Genomic DNA, 18529 nt, shown 5'->3' with positions numbered 1-18529 from the left:
AGCTTGCTGAACTAAAAGAGCCTCTCCTCCCAGGCTTATCAGAACTGCAAGTCTTCCTTCTGCTTGCACAGTACTAACCATAGTTTTGTAGAGTGTTGTTAATATAGCATCCAGAAGCTTTGCCATAATTTGAACTACTGAGATAACTAAGGTTGAACAATAGAATAACTTAAAGAATCACAGGTGCTGTTAAAGATGTCTTTGATTAAATGAATTTGACTCTAAATGAATTAGATGAAAGAAGAAAATAAACCAACCAAACAAAAAAACCAACCACCTTTGGTATTAATTTTTCTTCCCTGGTGGAAATTAGACTTTTTTTTCAGGTACCAGTGAATACTCAGGACATTTTACACATTACTGATAGCTCTGTGTGAGGTTCCTGATGGTCTAGCATGTAAGTTCTGGTAGAATACTTAGCTGTGTTGGAACTATAACTTCAGCTCTTTGTGCTACAACTTGCAGTTCATGGACTATGCTTGAGAGTATTACAACGTGAACTTTTACAACTGCTCTGAAGGATTGCTCAAATCCAACAGTTTGATTGAATACCTAGTAAGTGAAGAAAGATGAGGGAGGGGGAAAGGCATGGTCCAGTTTTTAAGTTTATGTCAATAACTCGGTGACTGAGCAGGAGGCCTGCTGATGCCATTGATCGAGAACAACAGCGAAACTTTCAAGGGCAAGCAAAAGCTCTCCTTTGAAAGTAATTCAAAGTGGTTTAGTTGCTGATGCCAAACCATGAACAGTACACAGATGAAGCTAGCATAGTAAAAAGAAATATTTAATTTTTTGTTAATGTGAAGTAAGTATTTGTTCTGAAATTACCTGGTTTTGGATTATACTGGGCTTACCAAGTTCTGACAGTAAGGTGGAAGGGAATAGAACTTGGGGACCTTAAAGAGCTATGGAGGAACTTGTCACTCCACCAATAAGTCTTTGCTTTCAGAATATTTCTAGAGGAACATCTGAGAAGTGGTTTTAATAAACGGTGTTGAAGGTTATAGGGGAGGAGCTCAGGAAAAGTTATGACATGTGACTGTTTCACTGAGAAATGTAGTTTTGTCTTAGCCTTATCGTTCTTACACAATACATTATATGTAAACCCAACATTTTTCTAAGTTGAGGTAAAACATAACGTGACTGGAAAACAGCTTCAGTGCTGTGTGACTAGGACATCCTTCTTTTCCATCTAGTTTACTGAAGGGTAAGCAGATAAGCAGTTTCTGGTATATCTCTTAGCATTACACTTTGGGATCTGACTCATAAAGATGTTCTTCAAGAACTCACAGTTCCAATGCATATCATATGGCAGCAATGAAAACAATGACAGACAGTGAGCTGTTATGATAGGTCTTTCAGGTGTATTAATCATGAATAAATAGCTTGTCAAATACAGGTGGATAAATTCCATGCTTGATATCCTTTCATGTTAGCTAGCTACCTCAAGCTTTCCCAAGTCTTCCTTGGAATTCTACATTAATAATCTTACTGTCTTTATTTTCAGTTAAATTCATGGTGGCAAGGCCAGTTGTAAATGAAGAAAGTAAAGCTCCATCTGCATGTCTCCTGAGACTTCATTGCATATACTCTGAATATCAGGATAATGTATTGAAACATGTATTTAGGCAGACATGTCTTAATTTGACAGGAGTATAAATGGACTACTAATAATCACAAGAAAAAGTGCTTTTGTTACCTTGAAATTTCCAACACCTACTCTGCCAAGTTTAATGTCATTAAATGAAGGTCTGCTGAATTGCTAGCTCCTTTTCGTGGTTTTTCTTATAAGGATAAGTAAATATATCTGAAGACATCAGACCCTAGGCTGAAAGATGTGTGTGAATAATGAATGTGTAGCTTGTATCTAATCTATTTTGAATTGAGTGTTTTGAAAGAAAACACCTTACCTTAACATTTTTTCCCCAAGAGCAGTTACCTCACAGCAATATTTAGCCAGTACAAATGTTCTCTTTCAGAATGTCATTATCATAATTTGTTTTTGGTGGAGTTGTTATTACAGAAGATGTGGCCTTTATTAATATATTCAGTTAATTTTATTCTGGGCCAGGATTTAGTGCTAAAGCTCAGCCTTTCAGTAACTGTTTCTGTTATTCAACTGTAAGAATCATGTCATTCTGAAGATCTCTCCTTGTATGATAGATTTTCTTTCAATGGTAGCTGCCATGGAGAACCAATGTGCAAAACTCCTGCTGTGTGCTTCTTGAATTTGTCATTCTGCATGCTATTATTCCACTCCTCCACTTTGAGGCAACTCTGACCATTTTATTATTGGTGTACTACCCAGGCAAGAAGTGAAAAGGCAGTTGACTGTTGTGCAGCTTTGATCAGGACAGATTATTTTGGTTTAAATAACATTTACATACTAAAGCAGTTTAGCATCAGGTTTTTTTCTATACCAGTTGTCCCCTGAACATGAAAGCATGTAAGGCTGTATAAAAGAAGTCTTTGTTATTGTAACGTGTTATGTGGCCAAAAATAACTTGGTAGAAAGTGTAAAAAGATCTAGTTACCATATTGATTTCTATTCTCATAGGTGATGCTTTTTTTTTTTAATTTTACAGTTACTCTAAGGGCTTTGGTTTGTACAGTGAATAAATACAATAGTAAATATTTAAAAGTTAGGTTAGCAGTAGGTAGTGAAAATTACATTAGACTTTTTCCATCCACGGAGGCTTCAGAAGCTAATCTTGATGAGTGCTTAAATAATTATTCAGACTTATATTGGTTAGTGTATTAAATGGGCTGATAGCTTTCTCTGCAATTCAGTAGACATCATAAGTGGTTGTTATCCAATTTTGGAAAGCACTTTAAGATGAATAATGGTTGAAGTTTTGTTCTTTTTGTGTGTAAAAATAAATAATGTGCACAGGGAGGAATTCATTAGTTTGAGCCTAAAATTTTCAAAGTCAACATACTTATGAAGCAAGTAATTTAGATGCAATGAACTTTTAATATATTGTTCAAGGAATGCTTTCAGTATTCATTATCTGAATAGCAATTTGTAGTAATGCATTTAATTTGGGTGATGAACAGTGAACTGGTAAGAAAATTATGATAAAGAAACTTCACCAAAGTAAAGTAAGACTTCAGCAGTTAAAAAACAAAACAAAAAAACTACCACCAAAAAACCCCCCACAAAGCCACAAAAAACCCCACAACTTTTAAAAACTATTATTTTGCTTCTTAAAATTATTAGCATTCTGGATAAAGGCAATCTTGTGGATGTAAGAGTTCTTAATATTAATCATTTTAAAGAAATGTTTAATGAAAATGTCTCCAAGAGCTGAAAAGAAAAGTCAAGTAGTCAATAATTACAACCAGAATGTTTGTATTAAGCAGATCCAGAACACTTGAGAGAGATTTTGGCAATGTTTTGATGGAATGGGTCAGAAGGCCTACTACAAAATTTGAGTATTTCTCTATCTGTATACATAAGTAATACTCAAAGTATACAGCTTAACATATTTGATCATGGTTAAATTCTTCTTAGGATATATTTCATAACTGTGCTACTCTCTAAAAACATTCTTTGTAATTTCTTGGAGTAGTTTTATTATTGCCGGGCTTGAGAATTTTAAACGAGACTTTAATATGTAATAACTTTCCACAAGAACAAGTCTTTTCCTTGATTATAACACCAGAAACTTTAGTGTTTAAAAGCAATCCCTACAGTTCTAATGCATATTAATTTGGAGGAGTGATTTCAGAAGTTTATTTTACACAATTAAGGTTCTCCTTTCTACAAAGCTTTTTGAGGTGGGGCTAAACAAGCATTAATAAGATAGTTGAACAATGTTTCCAAATACTGATTATAAATTCAGTCTTCATACAGTTGCCCAGATTTGAGGGGAGGATTCATCTAGTTCCTTCTTTCTTTGGGAGGTGATTGTTAGAAGAGTAAAAATAAAAATATGAATCCAATTAGTAAGTCCTGCGCTTAGCCATGATGTCTCTTGTGCTTGCTGTCTAGACGATTCTTCTTTAATACTTGTGTACATACTGAGTACACTACTCAATTTTCATTTACCTTCCTGACTTTTCTCCAAAGACTAACAAGGCCTGTTAGAGTATCAGGATAATATAGGTGGCAAGGGATCAGTTGATGTCATCTCATCCAACCGCTGTCCAGAGAGGGCAAATTAAATCAGAGTATTCAGGTTATTATGGAGCAGTGTAGCACTGTGGGCCACTGGAACAGTTCCCATAGTCCTGTTCAGGTGCAAGGAGATCTCAGGAAAGATCATTAGTGAGAGCTGTGGATTGTATGAATGTTGTACATTGATGACTGGCTGTTCGTGTTCTGCAACTTATTGCTGCTTAAAGTCTTCTATGAACATTCACCAATCATCTGTTACTATTTCTTGGTTATCCTGAAACTAACTTCTGTTCAAAGTGCTTTCTATGCTTTGAGCACAACTTTTAAGACATGTGTATGTTAGTTCTCAGTGCATGAACAAATTTGCCAGGTCTGTGTGCTCATTGATTATACTGGGAGAAAAAGTTCATTTCACCACTGAGGTGAACTCAGCAAGCCACCATAGGAGTTTTCTGGCATTCACTGGAAACAAACATATCATAGGCGTGCACTTAGGTTTTAATATAAAATATTTTGCAGTGCAAACAAGCAGAAGTGAAAAAATATTTGGACCCTTTCTTGGTGGAAGAGACTTGTATTGTCACAGCTCACTTTCACTGTTTTGCCTTTCTTATTTATGGGAATGTGTTCTCACTATATTTGTTGATGCCATCTTGTATCTGACACTTGTCATAACATTTTCTGTAGGCTTCTATTCAACTCTGTTCTGTCATGTTACTGTGTGCATGTGTGTATGCAGGTTTTTAGCTCTTGTCCTCAGATGGGGAATCATAGCTCTTCTCAGTATCAGTGTAAAAGATTGTTTTTTTCTCTGTGGCTGTGCTCTTCCTTGTAAAACCTACCTGTTCAAGCACATGAGCAGTAATTTGATTTTTCTTTAGGGGAATATTTTGGAGGTTGTGTTGTGCTGTAAGACTTCTAAAACCTTAGTGTTTGTGCCTGTTTGTGAAAACTGAAAAATTTGATTGTTCTTTAATCCCCAACTTGTAACTGGTTTTGATGCAAGGAAAATATTCTTACCCTTGTAATTTCTTTGTAATTTTCTACTTGCCCTTAATATTTCCTGCTAATTATGGTTATCCTACATATGGAAAAACAATGATATATGTACAATGTCTCAGGTTTAAGCATATGTTTAATTTACTACTTATAAAAGGATGTACATGAAAGAGAACAGCACTTTGACATGAAAATAAGCAAACCCAAAGTATTTCCTCTAGCATAAAAAAAAAGCATCTGTACTGCGTAAAGAACTTCCTAACAGTCTTACAGTTGCTACAGTTTCAACTTCAGTAACTTTTCTTGTTTTGCATTGCTAGCAGAAGGGTTCCGTTATGGCAAACAGTTACTCTATTACAATGCTAAATTGGATAAATGAGATTTAACAGATGAGTGAGTTTGCACATACTGCCAAAGTCAACTGTGAAGCAGCCATTTCTGAAGATCTGGACAAGTATATAATAAATAAATAATTGAAAAAAAGATAGCCTTTTCTTCTTTTGCCCAGATGTAAGTAACTTCGTAAGAATAATCTGTAGTTTATTTCATGTTTTTGTTTATGTTGACAAATGGTCCATATAGTCAGAGGATAATGAACTACTTGGTACTTAGTTTTGCAGCAGTATAGAATAAGGCACTGAAGTTACCTTCAGAGGTGAAAATTCCAACCCTAATTGCATTTAACTCAGTCTTACTCATCTCTTGGAGCTTATCAGCATCTCAAGATGGCTGTCATGAAGCTCTTGGAAAAAGCTATACAGATTGGTTTAGAGCTGCAACCCATACTGATGCTGAAAATTCACTGTGGCCCTTTGTTCTATTGTGCGTCATTATTTTCAGTAACTTTTCCGTCTAGATTGCAGTTGGCAAAATGTGAAAATGAGTGTCCTGGTTTCAGCTGGGATACAGTTAATTTTCTTCCTAGCAGCAGGCATAGTGCTGTGTTTTGGATTTAGTAGGAGAAGAATGTTGATAACACACTGATGTTTTAGTTGTTGCTAAGTACTGCTTATGCTAGTCAAGGACTTTTCAGCTTCCCATGCTCTGCCAGGTGCACAAGAAACTGGGAGGGAGCACAGCCAGGACAGTTGATCCAAACTGCCCAAAGGGCTTTTCCATACCATATGGCATCATGCTCAGTATATAAACTGGGGGGGGTTGGCCGGAGAGCAGCGATCGCTGCTCGGGAACTGTCTGGGTATCGGTCGGCGGGTGGTGAGCAATTGCATTGTGCATCACTTGCTTTGTATATTATTATTATTATCATTATTGTATTGTTATTATTATCATTACTATTTTACTTTATTTCAATTATTAAACTGTTCTTATCTCAACCCAGGAGTGTTTCTCACTCTTACTCCTCCGATCCTCTCCCCCTTCCCACTGGGGCAGGGAGAGTGAGTGAGTGGCTGCGTGGTGCTTGGTTGCTGGCTGGGGCTAAACCACGACAATGAGCCAGATGTTATAACACTTAAAGCCTGTTCTGGAGATCAGATGAAAAAAAATACCAACTGTACAATGCTCAATAGCTTAGGGAAAACTGATTTTCATATATGAAAAAATGGCTTTGTGGCAGCAATGCATGGTATCAGCATGGTTAACTTCATGAAAATTTTTAAAAAATGCAATAGTTTTAGTTCATGTGTGGAAGTTTGAATGTGCATAAGAAGCCATCTGCTGTGATCTTTCCTTTACTTCTACCTGTTTTTCCATGTATAACTTTGGTACAGCAATATTTTGCTCTCTTTGAGAGATTTAGTATCTTCTAAAGAAAAGCATGAAGTAGAGCAGGGCATTGTAGTTGTCATACACCTCTCTAAAATGGTCCTAACAGTATGCCTTTCATTTGAGTTTTCAGAAGCCTCTTTTTTTTCCACTCAGTCCAGTCTTCAAAAACTCTTTTTCATAACATCAATCAAATCACAGACATTATAGAATCATAGAATCATTTAGGTTGGAAAAGACCTTTAAGATCATCCAGTCCAACCATTAACCTAACAATACCAAGTCCACCACTAAACCAAATAAGAGTACAGTAATAATTTCATGTTTCCTGGCTTGGTGGCTGGATTATTTATAATGAAAGTAAAAACTAGGAATCATTAAGATTGGAAAGGACCTCTAAGATCATCAGTCCAACCGTCAACCCAACACCACCATGCCCACTAAACCATGTCCCAAAGTGACACATCTACCCATTTTTTGAATGCTTCCAGGGATGGTGACTCCACCACCTCTCTGGGCAGCCTGTTCCAATGTTTGACTACCCTTTCCATGCAGAAATTTTTCCTCATACCCAATCTAAACCTCCCCTGACGCAGCTTGAGCCCATTTCCTCTTGTCCTATCGCTAACTACTTGGGAGAAGAGCCCAACACCCACCTCACTACAGCCTCCTTTCAGGTTGTTGTAGAGAGTGATCAGGTCTCCCCTCAGCCTCCTCTTCTCTAGGCTAAACAACCCCAGTTCCCTCAGCCGCTCCTCATAAGACTTGTGCTCCAGACCCTTCACCAGCTTCATTGCCCTTACAGGATGAAACAATGCATTGGCAACAGCCCAGAATTAAACATCAGCTTATTTTCATCAGGCACTAATAAGGTGTCAGCTAAGAAAAACTGCAAGTGAGCCCCTGACTACCTGGGTTGATTTTTTTACTTGTTAATGGCATTAAATACACAGCTTATAAAGTAGGTTATAGCAGTGATACTGCTGGTTGACCTAGCTACAGGAGATAGATTGACCAAGTAATTGACCAAGTAATTGGTGAGTGAACATGCAGAGATGCACTAACATTACTGGGAATGTCCCTCTAAAATGGCAACATAGCAAGCACCTTAGAACATCAGTGAGGTTAAAGGTGAACACACAGCGAGGGAAACCTTGCTGTGTAACTTGAGTGAGCGCTGTCTCAAAATATACATACCTACAAAAGGCACATTTCCTGTTGTCTGTATGTTGGCATGGCAAATCTGACACCACAAAAGTGTGATGGGATTAAAATATGATAGTGGATGGTAGGCCCTGCAGAAAAGTTTGTGATCTTAGCAGATCAAGCTTGCTTGACTAAAAGCATGCTTAAAAGAAAGCCATTGACATAACAGCAACCAGATTGTATAGGATTTTGAATGTGTCTAGCCTAAAGTGTAATTTTGAAATTAGTATGTATTTTGCACATATTTTAGGAGTTGATGTTAGCTGAAAACTGGGAAAGTGACATGGGAAAGGTAAGTAAAGACAATGTTGAGTTTTAATAATGGAAGTCAATAACATAACATTGAAAAGTAACAGCCAGAGTTCTTGGCCTTTTAGACTTGGGCAGTAATGATTTATGTTCTAAGGAATAGACTTAAGGTCTACATAACCAGTAATGTCAATCATAACTGTAGTCAAGATAAATATTCCAGCTGGCTATGTTGTTCTCATTAAAAAAACCCCAAAACCAAACACCAAACAAAAAAACCCCAAAACAAAACAAAACAAAAAACACCACAGTCTCTTCTGTTCTATGAGTTAGCCTTTTCCCCTGCATGTTTATTCTGCCTAATGAAACTGAAAAGATTTCAAATCCAAAATGCTGGGTCAAAAAAAAGTCTTAGGTTTGTGTGAAATTGAGAAGTGAAGAGTTTAGACTTCCAACTGGAACTTAAAAGCCTTTGTCTGGCAATTGGCTAAATCTGTCTCCTGGCTGTTTTGGCTTCTGAAAATGGTACTTTAATAATCAGCTTGTCAGAAAATTTCACACTAGGCAGATAAAATTGGACTTGATGGCCTGGGCTTGAACCCAGTCAGGGTCGCATATTTACAAAAGACAAATTCTGTCCTAATTCTTGAAATCACTTCTTACATTTTGGCATAAGGAAGCAGTTGTATCACAACTATATGGTGGAGAAATCTTAATCGTGAACTCAAGTTGATAAAGAGTGAGCAGGAATCCAGGCTTCCTGCAGCAACTACTTTCCACTTTCTTAGTTCATCCTATAATCTAGTAACAGAATAACTTTATTGCTTCCTTTTTGTGGTCATATATTTTTGATTTTCTACCAAGATGAAAAGCTAACTTGCTATTGATCCCTCAAATCTTCAACTGGTTAATGCTTGTTTAGTCACTTGTCTTGATTATAGTCTCCTGCTCAATCTACTTCAGATAGTTAAATATCAAGAACAAGTGGACCAGCCAGTATTTTGTACTCACCACCTGGTGCAGGATAAAGGCAAAGCTGTTATGGCACAAAACCCCCTAATCCTGGAGCTGTTTAGTATCCTAGTTTGGCCATTTATCAGTGGTGAGCTGTGTTCCCTAAATCACAAAACAGTTGTGGATAATAGTATGGGAGGCATGTGCACTGAATCCTGCAAAGTGTAACCAAAATTACTATTGGCAGAGATAAAATGAGAGAGAAGAATAATTAAAAAACAGGCTAACAATGCAAATTAAAAAAAAAAAAAAAAGGTAAAGTTGTGAATATTTGCTTACGTTCGATTATGGAGGAATAAGGCTATTGCCAGCCATTCAGCAGTTATAATCATATTGAAATGTAAAATTCAATACTTGATTGACCAGCACAAGATGAACAGATAGATGGTTTTGATTTTTTTTTTTTTTAGGATAAAAATTATTTCATGCTTAAATGATTCTGTAATATCAAGGTTGCCCTCAGTCCAGATTTTCTCTCCAATTTTCAGTGCTAAGCAATCTTGTAATGAACCCAGAAAATCACTGGGAAAGTGCTAAGCAATCTTGTAATGAACCCAGAAAATCACTGGGAAATTACTTGGGTTAATAAAACAAAAAACCCAAACCAAGACAAAAAAGTATATGAAGTTACTCTCAAATAATCTGCATAAAGCCAATGAAAGGGACTGCTGTTATTAAAAAGTGAGTTTAATGTTTACAGCATAAAAGTAATGGGAAAAGTTTGCTTTTTAGTAAAACTGTGGCTTAGAAAAATGATCTTGATAAAGCACCCAGTGAGTTGGTACAAAGTGCATTATTTTCAATATTAGTACTATCAGTTTTGCATGTGTATGATTTGGGTTTGGTTTTTTGTTTGGATCACTTCTTCATTTGTGTTGTTCTGTTGTGTGTATGTATATTCCATTTAAAATAACCAGCAAATACTAATTCTAACTTCCTGGACTGTAACTAACTTATCTTTCTTTATATTTTTCAAACAGAATCTCAATTTTTATTTTTAAACATACATGGAAACTGAAGCATGACCTTTACTAACATAATTTCCTGTCTTAGCCCTTAATTGTGAGGGTGGTGTTTTGGCAAAGGACAAATACATTTTCTGCACAGCATCTTGGAAAAGAATTCCATCTGTGATGTGAATTTTGCTTTTCCTGGTGCTTAAAGGCACGTGATTATATATGACAGCCAGTAAAGAAGGCACAAGGTCCAGTAAAAGACATTTTAAAGAAAGGGAACAATAAAGTAAATTTATTAGACTATTGCTAATGAAAGTCACATACTATTAGACTTCTTTTAAATGGTATAAGTATTAGAGTTCTTTTAAATGGTATATAGTGGTATGTTCTGAGGCATAAAACCTCAAGCTTAGAAATCATCCTGGATATGAAGCCAGGTGTTAGAGTCATTGTAGGTCAATTTGGTATTTTGGCATTCAGTAACAATTTTTTAGTAATAATGTAAAGAATTAAAAGGTTAATTGTATAAGGCCTTTTTTGGTAATCTGTATTCTATTTGTGAAGTGTATTGTTGAAGGTGAATCATAAAATGGTTCAGTACATCTTGAAGAGAAAATGATTGAAAAAGGAATTAGATTATGAAATCCTGAGATAGTTCATATACAAAGTTATGTAATTTCAGGATTTATGTGCTATTTCTTCCACAGTGACAGTGAATGAGGTCATATGTGCATGAATTAAAATGTATTTGAAATTAGGCCCTTGAGATGCACGGTAGCTGCATGCTATCTTTTTGAGTTCTCTGAAAGGTGTTTCAAGGGTAGGATCATGACATATGAAAGGTGTTCTACCCTATTTGCATCTCACATTACTGCAGGATTTGGGGATTGATCATAACACTCCTGGATTAGGGGATTAGTTTAACTTGGACTATTGATTCACTTGGACAGTGAACCAATGATTATGTCATTTCTTGTAGCATCATCCATGCACTAGACCTTTGATGACAAGAGGAGACATGGTTCTTTTTTTCCCCAGTACCAAGGTAAAGTGTAAGAGTTGCCACCAGAAAGAGAAGCTTTATTTTCTAAATTTGTTCTTTTGTTTACATATGTTTGCATGTTGATCAAAGGAAACATAGTTGCACTTTAAAAACAATGTTTCCAGACAATTTCAAGTGACTTCCCTTGAGAAAAGACAGTTATAACCAACAAGAAGATTGGCAAATAATGTGTTTGGCCTAGAAATAACTATCTTTTTTAGAAAGAGGAATGTTGTTAACATTTAAGGCTTTAATTTGTACTTTTAAAATGTTTTAACTCTTTTAAAAATCCGAAACTCTAAGCAGATCATACTTTGTGTCTGAAAGTGCAAACAAGTGTCAAAGTAACACTTTTGAGTCTTTTGCGGCCGTTGAGGTCATTAAATTAACAGCATTTGGCTTTCCAGTTAGTAACCATATTGGATAAAGACTGTTTTCATTCCCATGAGTTTAGTAATCTTCTATAGCATGTGAAAGATCAAGCTGGAAAACTTCAATGCAAAGTACTTTGTAATAAGCCATTATAAAGTTTTGCAGTTTTCTTTCCAAATGCTGGCTTGAAAGAAACTATGTGAGACAACCTCTGCGACCTAGAAAATCACACAAATCCTTTTTGCTCTCTGTCCCATGTGGTTGGTCAGCTTATTGTCCTGATGTTTACAGTTTCATTGTGAAATTTCTTGTACTTATTTTTGGGAGGGGGTGTGGAATTATGAAGCAAGCAACCCACAAAATTTATGAACTAGATATTCAATTTTCCACTTCAAAAGCTTTGCATGAAGCATTTTCAGATCTTTCTTTCTTTGTCTTTCTGTCCCTTTTACACAGTATGCAGAGTAGATATTGAAGAGTACTGTTAAAAATACTGTTAAAAATATGCAGCCATCCAGATCAATATATACACAGTATGTAAACACTTACAGGGAAAATTCAAAATTTTCTCTAGTACTTTGCTTTCAATTCCCATATCGATTAAAGACATCCGTAAGGGGGAGAAAAAAAATTCTAATGTCAAAGACCACAAATGTTCACATTAATAAAACATTGCCTATTTACAAAATACTTCTAGTTCTTCATATTTAATGTAGACTTTACATTAGACTGAAAATAATACTTGAAACACGCTTCGTAAAGCTCAGACTGCTATATAACCTTGTGTGTATTATAAATCTTTATGAACTAGTAAATGGAGGCCAGAAGGCTGACTTGCCAAGGTCAGAGCCCATAAGTAACACAGAAACAAAATCCAGGTTTTCTGGTTCCTGCTTTAAGCACTAGATATTTCCTTTCTGTAGTCAAAAGAATTTTTTAATGTTAGCTTGTTGACATAATGGGGATCTAGCTGCCTAAGCTTTATGTTAAATGTATTTTTAAACTTCTGATAAATTATTGAAAACTTTTCAACATCAGGGACTGGGAACCACTATATTGTGAATAGGTGAAGACATGAACCTCTGATGCCAGCACATGCTAAATGATATTTTGCTTCTATTGCTGCATCTTTGAAGGAAAAATTCTAGGAAGGTACTTATGCTTCAAAACAAGACAGTTCTGTTTTGACGCATTGAGCTATGTGAACCATCCACAGTTAAGATAATGAAATGTTTGATGTTGTGGCAATGGCATTGCTCATTCTATGCACTAGTGTTAATTCAATCAAAATAACAAAATACAGAAGTTATTAATAACAGCTTTGAATGCTTTATTTTCTCCAAAGCTGCCAAGACTTTCAGGTTACTTTCATCGTCCAAGACAGTGTAAGGTAATAAATATTTTTTCAATGTGAAAAGGCCTCATTTAGGATAATAGGTATATATTGCCCTATCCTTCTGACTGGGGTTCCAAACTGAGGAACTTGTCAAATCATGAAAACTTTAAATATTTATTTTAGGTTATGGAGATGATAGTCTCTATCTAAAGGATTGCTTTGTCTCAAAGTATGGAGTTGTTAGCTCTTGTGCAAGAGAAGTATTCACTTCAATGGCTGAGGTAGAAGCCTGTGTTTGAATTTGTTTTTCTGGGCACCTTCTCTGTTTACTTCTCAAATACCTTTTTGGGGTGAGAAAATGGATATGACTTCTTTCTGAATGCAAAACTTCTTCAACTGGAGCTTTTGTTTTGGATCGAGGTGCAAGTAGCCTCTAAATCTAAGAAACTATTATGGTTTTTTGTGTGGCAAGTTTGTATTGTTATGAACAGTGCATCTTCAGCATATCCATCCACTAATTTTCTCCTAAATTGTACTATTTTTAACCCACTGAAACTACTGTGCATTGTTGCATATGTGTAAAGATTGTTAGTATTCTGTATGCTGAAGTTCAAAGAGAGAAAGCATGTTTATACCAGAAACTGGTAATGCCTCATATATGAAAACAGTGGTTTTAGACTGTCTTAATAGTTGATGGTAAAGTGTAGCTATGTTTGTACCCATTTAGCTGATTTTTTTTTTTTTTTAACAACTGCTGGTGTAGAGAGCCATGAATTATGAATTATTATACCTTAAATAACAACACCCCCCCCCCCCCCCCCCCGAATTTCCTGTAATGCAGAATCTCTTACAATTGCTTCATGTCAGATTCTGGCTGAAACAAAACAATATAAAGCTAACGAAATACTGTTTCATTGTTTCATACAGCAGTGAAGGTCATGGATTATACATTTTGACTCTCCAGTCTCTTCTGTAACCATTGACGAAACTTGCTATGCCTTGCATCAGAAGTAACACCCTCAAGCCTGAAAGGATGCTGTACTGTGGCCTCCTTAGCCTTTCATATATTCCACAAGTGTTTAAATTATTTAGATTTTCCAGCTAGTTCAGTACTTTCTTATGGAAGCCTATATGCCCTGGAAACAGAATGAAATGTGTTGAATATTACCTGCTACCTGCAAGCAATGTTCATATTGATTACAGACCTTAATTTAAGAACAAAATGCTCATCTATTAGGTAGCTTTTGTGCACTGAAAGCATAAAATAATAGGCCTTGTTTTGCTTCCTCCCCCCCGCTCCTTTTCTCTAGTATTTCCGTAAGTGCCAAGTATGAAGCAGAAAAAGCTACAGAAAGTTGTATGTGGATGTGAACTATGTAAGACAAAGGTAACTCAATACTCTGTAGTTGATGGAATATATGGCACAATAGATAGCAGAGGGAATATAATGTAGAAGGCTTTCTAGGTTGTTTCTGTTGTATGATACAAATCTAATACAGAAGAACCTGATTTAATTTACTAAGCTTTTAGTGGAACTACTTTTTTGGTTTCTTCACCAGCTGTGATTAAAAATTCTTTAACACATTTAAAATGTTTTCAGCAATGGTGAAGGTGCATGATCCCTTGTTGATGTTAGTCAATTAGCTTTCTGCTACTTCCCAGTTTGACTTCAACTACCTGAGCAATAGCGTATTAGGAACTAGAATAAGGAGCAGGTAAATTCCATACCATCCATTCTTAGAATTAAACTGATGGAATAAACTAATTCCAAATTTCAAGGACAATTACAATTCTGTCTCTGAATCTAAGCAAGAGACCAAATAGATGGTTTATTAAGTTTCATTCATGGTCTTCTGCATAATTACTATGAATGGGAGTCCCACTCTAAGTGGAAGAAATCCCTTTTAAAATCTTTGCTGCTCAAAGTTACTGCTCTTTTTGCATACTGTGTGGTAAATCATGGTGTGCCAGGTGACACAGCAGCGATGTAAGGTTCCTTGCATGGAGTCATCTTCCTCATTACCTCTTCTCAAAATGGGAGTGGATTTGTGAATAAAGATGTACAGATGGCTAATATTTATGTTTTCATTCTGTTTGAGGGGAATATATGGCTCACTTCAATTGCTAGACTTTATAATCCATCTGATGTTTCATACCAAGTAGTAGACTTCATCAGTGTCTCAGGTCTGTTGTTTTCATTTTATAGTTTGACTATTTTAAGAGCAGCTAATGCTTATTTCAATAAGCATAATATTTAGAAACAAAGGCACAGGTAAAAACGCTATTTGCTCAGCCTAACGCATTCTTAACAAAGAAAACAAAACGTTGTTTTCTTAGTTAACAAAAATAATTAACATGAAAATATCTTTATAAAAGCCAATATTCAGTGTTTAATTGAGAATTAATTTTCCCCTTGAAATGGGAGTAGAAAATACCAGTATCTTTATGAAACTTGTGGCATATAAACCCCTGAGGGAGGGGTCAGATAAACTTAGGGCGAAAACCAGTCTAAGTCGGCATCAGTTGAATCAATTTTTCTTCTCTGTGGTGCTATCATCCTGCTGTTGTTTATTTTGACCGTAGTTTTGACGACATCTGCAGGTGCATTTGACAATCTGACAGGTTCAAAGAGCGCTTAGCCTCTTCAGATGACCTGTGTGCCATAGACAGGGAACCCTTGGCGTAAGATCCGCCAGCAGAGCTTCGCCCGGCAGCCGGGGCGCGGCTGCGTGGGGCCCTGGGCCAGCTCCGCAGCCGCACGAGGGCACCGGGACACAGCGCGGGCTCTGCCTGCTTGGGGTGGCAGAACCCCGCTCCTCTTCTGGCCTTTACAATAGGTGTCCTGTAGTTCGTGCAGTGCTTATGGAGCACATAACTAAGTGCTTAGATGTTATGTGCTCTGAAATAGCGTGGCAATATTGACATCTGCCATATTAAACCTATGTTCTATTTCTAGCTTCTAATAAAAATCACGTTCAGATTCCTTAGCATTGACAGGGTTCTCAAGTGTTAGTTTTATGTCCTTTTTAGGTAATGTACTGAGATACTTTATTTAACTTTGTATATGTCATTGCTTCCCAAATGATCGCATCAGTGACCTTAAAATTAGGCGGAGTTTGAACTTAGCATGTTTAAAATGCACACATCAGCTTGAGCGTGTGACAAAGCATTAAGCGATGTGGTCTATGTGCTTGAGAGCTCCTCTGAGAGCTGTTCAGGGAGTCTTGTAACTTAAATGATAAGATTCAAGGCTTGATTCCTTTGGAGCGATCAAAATTACTCACTTCCTCTCCACCCTCCTAGTTACTGCTGGTGATGGAGGCTTTGTTTTGTTGTGCAGGTAGTCCTGCAGTATGAGGTTCTGTGATGGTCTTTTGTTGCTTGAACCAGAGTACCATATGTTTGGATTCCTTAAATGGGTCTTATTTTTTGCTCATAAACTTTCAGATTTCAGGCCTTCAGCCAGCTGACTAGGCCCTGCTACAGTTCCCATCAGGCCTCTAGACAACTGACTATTGTGCATGCAAAAAGTATGAGCATTTGGGAGCCATCAGATTTACTGCACATGTGCAGGCCACATGGACAACACGAGTGCAGTGAGTCCTATGTTTCTCAGACATGTCACACTTGCTGCACAGCATGTGGACATGCATTACTGCCCAGGAAGTCCCTGACAAGAAATATGGTGACGTTATGCGTACCGCACCATGTAATGCATCTTGAAATTAACTCTCAAACATTCGTTGTGCTTGTGTGCTTTGTGAAGAAGGTGTTGGAAGTTCAAAATTGTCTAGAGAAGTGATTTTCTTTCACTTAACCTCTCCCCACGCGGTTGCCATGATCTCCTGGTTTTGTCCACCCTGCCTTTCCGCTGCTTCCAGAACTCAACTCTCTTCTGGACTGTAAGTGGTATTAAGGATACTATTGTGAGGTGGGGAGGTAGTGACGGAATCGGTGAGGATATTGATGGCAGGTTCAAGAGAGAAGGCAGCTACAGAACTGCTTAGGTGACAGCAGTGCTTGAATGTAAATATACTCTGAATGTCTGTTTAGTAAATGTTCTTCCATACTAAGAGAAAAAAGCAAAGCTACTTTCTTACTTGAAAACAAACAGATCAAATAAAAATATTTATGTATTAAATGGTTTCCAAATTGATGCAAAGATGTTCTAACTACTACTCATTTTCTAAGAGAAACTACTGTATTTCTTACTGCAGAAGCAGCAGGCAAGATTTAAATCCCTGATGAGTAGACAGCACACCTTTGGTAATAATCTTGTATGTAAGGAGTTTTACATATCTGGAAAGGTTGGTAGTTTCTAATACTTCAGGAAATAGTATGGATAAAAACTGTCCAGCTTTAGATAGCTTCATACAAATAACTTGTTTAAATTAGTATAAATACAAATAAGAAACACTTTGTAGATATCTGTTGTTCTGTGCAGTTTTGTATAACACATGCTGTGCTGACCTCTGCCAACTCCGTACTAAGAGATCAATAGTGACTCGTTTGCCAGCTTCTAGCAATTGCCAGGAGCGAGAAGCCATAGTAGATGTGTGAAGGAAAAACAGCAGAGTCCGCACTCTGCCTCACTGTGGCATGCCTTGAGAATTTGTGTCAATCTCCTTTTAAGAGCTATTTTAACTAGAATGTAGGAAAACATGCCTCTTAATTTTTATAATAATTGAATGTATTTCAAGGATAGGCTTGACTTTTGGGTCATCTATTTTTCTGCCATTTTGTCTGGTTCACTTGTCCTTTTCAGGGAAATTTTGTTGAGGGATTAACAGTGAAGCATGGAATATGCTGACTGCCTATGGTGATGGCATCCTATAGGATGATAGTGTTGAAGAGGTTTTAGGGAGTTTTTTCAGCATTTCTTAGAATTTTAAGTTCATCACAGCTAAACATTAGTAACTTAAAAAAAAATACCATCAGGCTATGATTTTTGCATTAGCTGTAATCATATTTACTTAGTATCCAACAGCTTCTGTACTTCCATCCTGAGGTGAGGGGTGTGTGCCTCTCCATATGTAGCCATCTTTGTAGCTGGGAAGATGCTTGCTAGTAAACTAGAAGAGGAAAAAAAGTCTAAGAGTCTTTCTTTGGAATGATGTTGCCTGGCTGCCAAGGAAAGTTAGGTTCCAACAAAAGTATTTTCACTGCTTGAGTGAGCTAAGGATGTATACCTTCAGTCTGTGTGCAGGAGACTTCAGAGCTTTCGGAGTACTTTGTCTTCCTAAGCAGTGTAATTTCTGTCTTGTCTGGTCTGAACCAGCTGTTCCTTATTCAAGAGCTGATCCCTTGTAGACTAACACTTGATTGAGGGTGCTTGCCTCAGAATAGATAGTGATGAGTGTCAATGACATGCCTGGAGCTGTCTGTGCTTTTGCCCTCTCAAGAGGGTGAAGGAGAGGGATATGGTTCAAGCTCCTACAGTTATCATTGCTGCTTTGAGTACTGTAAGGCTGGAGAGGGGTTTGCTGGGGCTTTGCCCCTTACTTCATCTG

This window comes from Pelecanus crispus, chromosome 8, assembly GCF_030463565.1.
Source record: "Pelecanus crispus isolate bPelCri1 chromosome 8, bPelCri1.pri, whole genome shotgun sequence".
In the NCBI taxonomy this organism is placed as follows: domain Eukaryota; kingdom Metazoa; phylum Chordata; class Aves; order Pelecaniformes; family Pelecanidae; genus Pelecanus; species Pelecanus crispus.
This window is presented reverse-complemented; position numbering follows the sequence as displayed.